Source organism: Sorex araneus, chromosome 3 (genome assembly GCF_027595985.1).
Source record: "Sorex araneus isolate mSorAra2 chromosome 3, mSorAra2.pri, whole genome shotgun sequence".
Classification (NCBI taxonomy): domain Eukaryota; kingdom Metazoa; phylum Chordata; class Mammalia; order Eulipotyphla; family Soricidae; genus Sorex; species Sorex araneus.
Genome location: NC_073304.1, coordinates 27,199,116 through 27,202,290, shown reverse-complemented (window position 1 = coordinate 27,202,290; position 3,175 = coordinate 27,199,116). Strand labels below are relative to the sequence as shown.

The 3,175-nt window shown below is 53.7% G+C and overlaps 1 protein-coding gene across 6 annotated transcripts in view; it reads left to right on the top strand.

Moving 5' to 3' along the window:
- The first annotated feature begins 1,292 nt into the window (after positions 1-1,292).
- Positions 1,293-3,175, top strand: part of ZNF410 (zinc finger protein 410) — a 41,007-nt gene continuing 39,124 nt past the window's right edge. For 5 of the 6 annotated variants that reach the window (XR_008629118.1, XM_055130058.1, XM_004612288.2 and 2 more), the window contains exon 1: positions 1,293-1,385. The gene's annotated coding sequence lies outside the window, so the exon portion shown is untranslated. The remainder of the gene's footprint in view (positions 1,386-3,175) is intronic. The other variant, XM_055130056.1, reaches the window with a different exon arrangement.

The following is a 3,175-nucleotide window of genomic DNA, read 5'->3' as shown; positions in this document are numbered from 1 at the left end:
TTTCTGAGTGTTATGCTGCTTTATAGTCACCTGTTTAATGCTGGTGTTTTGTTTGTTTGGGGGCCAAACCCTCCAGTGCTTAGGGGTTGCTTGAGAGACCGCATGGAATATCGGGTTCACCGGGTGCAAGGCAAGTGCCCGACCTGCTGCATTATCGCTCCGGTCCGACAATGCTGTACTTTTGTTTGCAACATTAGTAGAAAGTAGATTCAAACTATGTCAATAACCTGCCATCCCGTTGACTTTCGAGGCCATTTCTTCTTGTTTCACGTATGTTTTGTGTTCCATTTTTTATCCATACAGGGCTTCATCTCAGGTCTGTGTGTTACTAACTTCCAAGTTGGCCTCTTTATTTCCCACCTAGTACTTGAGCTGGGAATCTTTACCTAAAAATATCTCTTCAGAACCTGGAAAGATACTGTTACATAAAGTGCCATTCTCTCCTGAGAAGTGTTGCCCATTTGTTTCCTAGATCCCCTTATTAAATCACCATTACAGTACCCAAACTAATCCTCTCCCCCCCCAATCATGCAGATGCCTTTAATTCCTGCCCTGCCACGTGGTCTGCTACAATCTTAGCTGAGTGTCTTCTGCATTCAAAACGAGTCTTTTACAAGGCCAAGAAGTTATTCTAGGGGCTGGAGCGATAGCACAGCGGGTAGGGTGTTTGCCTTGTACGCGGCCAACCCGGGGTTCGATTCCCAGCAACCCATATGGTCCCCCGAACACCCCAGGGGTAGTTCCTGAGTGCAGAGCCAGGAGGAACCCCTGTGCATTGCCAGGTGTGACCCAAAAAGCAAAAAAGAAAAAAAAAAAGAAGTTATTCTAAGTAGAACCCACAGACATTCCAGGCAGGACAACAGGACAACCGAGAGTGCTTGACATCACACTATCGGGAACTTCATCCCCCTCCTCCCAAAAAAAAAAAAAAAAAAACATGCGACGCGAGTCTCGCTCCTTACCCCGTCCCATTATGCACCTAACTTCTCCCTCGGGAGGGGGCTGTCAAAGCGTCTAGATTGTCTTTCCGGAGAACTTGCCACTAGTCCTTGGGCCATCGCCTCTACTCAGCAAGCAGCACTGACCTCCGCCGATCTGAAAACCAGCCCAGGGTGCCGCAGGAAGGCCGTGACGTCAGGGCTAGGACTCACGCCCCCTGATTTTCGGCCTTGGCTGAGCGCCGAGCCCCGGAGGTCCCAGGGAGCAAGAGACCGAAGCTGGAGGGCGAGCAGCTCCCCGGGGGCGTCCCGCGGCGCGCGGGGGGCGGGGACGGCGACCAGACTTCCGGTCCCGCGCGCGCCGCTTCCGGTGGGAGCCGGAAGACGCCGTGTGTGGACGGAATTCGGGGCGACGGTCGGAGACGCTGGGCTGCCGGGGACGCGGAGGTGGGTGAGCTGGGGCCGCCCCGGGCCACACCCACCAGCGGGCGGCGGGGACCGTGAGCGGGGCAGGGGGTCGGCGCCCGCGGCCCGGGGCTGGGGTCCAGGCCGCCCCCGGGGAGGACCGGGAGACCCCCGCCCCCACCTCCGCGCTCTGGGCACCTCTCCAGGGGCTGGAGGGCCTGGGAGCGGCCGCGCTGACGCCCCGCGCCGTGGGCCCTGGCCTGCGTGGACCTGGGCGGCCCGGGCTGCAACCCCTCGGCTCGGTTCCGGGGGCAGAGGGTCCGGAAGCCCACCGTCCGGACAAAGCCGGAGCCGGCGGGCGCCGCGGTCTCAGGCCGCTGCCCGCCGCGACACTGCGAGCCACCGCCCTCGCTGGTCCCTGCCGCCGCGTCCCGGCCGCGCCCCGGGCGGGAGAGCTGCGGGCTGCGCCTCCTGCCCCCCGCGGCTCTCCGCGCCGCCCCGGGGGCTGCTCTCCCACCCACCCCGACCTCGGAGCTTCCGCCCCCGAGAAGGCTCCCGTAGTTTGTAGGAAGTTTTCTCCCACCTGCCCCCGAGGCTCCGAACGGCTAATTTAAGTACCGTTTGAAAGCTCAACCTTATTTCATTTGGGACTTAAGCGTTTGTGTACTTCTTCGCACTGACCTAGGCAGCAATCGTAGCCTAGAGAAGTAGTTTTAAATGCAGGTAGGGGTGTTCGTTGTCAGTGAGGATTCTTTTTAGTGCTTCTGTGCTTTGTTTTCTTTAACCACATCCGAAGGGACGAGAGGGCTTCTAAGTGTTGGGGTGTGGAGGGGACACCACCATGTGGTGTTGGGGATCTAACGCTACAGCCCTTTGAGCCAGCACCTTTGGTGTTGCCCTAACGGGGACAGAGGAAAATGAACAAAACTTGCTGGCAGATTTTATTTATTTTTTTTAAAGTTTTACATCTCTGCAGATGGACCAGCTTTTTCTCTATATAGATAAAGATCATATTTCTCCTTATAGATATAGACTAGCTTTTTCTCTATGTTGTGCCAATTTATTCAGCAAATATTTCTTAAATGATTAGTTTGTACAAAGGAATGTGCTATATTAATAGGGGGAAGGACCAGCACATTCAAGGAACCACAACAAGTGAGGAAAATATGCATGTAGACAACACCAATTGCTGAACAGAGGAAGGACAGGTTTGTTGGAACTGGAAAGGAATAGAGATTTTTCTCGGAGCACAGGACTTGTAAATTGGGAGTTGCAGATTAAGGAATTCCACCACATCAGAACTGAATTGAGGCTCTTAAGAACTATGCAATGCAGATTTGCACTGAGATCAGTGTGTTCATTTATTTAGAGTGGTCCAGGGTGCGCTAGAGCTTAAGGGTTTGTTAGAAACAAAAACAGCAGATGCTGTTACAGAGGACAAAAGTAGAATACTAGAAATCCTAGGGCTGGAGTGATAGCCCAGTGAATAGGGTGTTTGCCTTGCATGCGGCCGACCAGGGTTCGATTCCTCCGTCCCTCTCGGAGAGCCCAGCAAGCTACGGAGAGTATCCCGCCTGGCAGAGCCTGGAAAGCTTTCCATGTCTATTTGATATGCCCAAAACAGTAACAGCAAGTCTCACAATGGAGACGTTACTGGTGCCCGCTCGAGCACATCGATGAGCAACAGGATGACAGTGACAGTGGTACTAGAAATTCTGCGTTATAGAATTAAACTATTCTAAGGCATTGAGTAAGGAAAGTGACATAAGCCTTTTCGTTTTGGAAAGATTAACTGTTGTGGCTGTGGAAATAATGGATTGGGAAAGGGAATT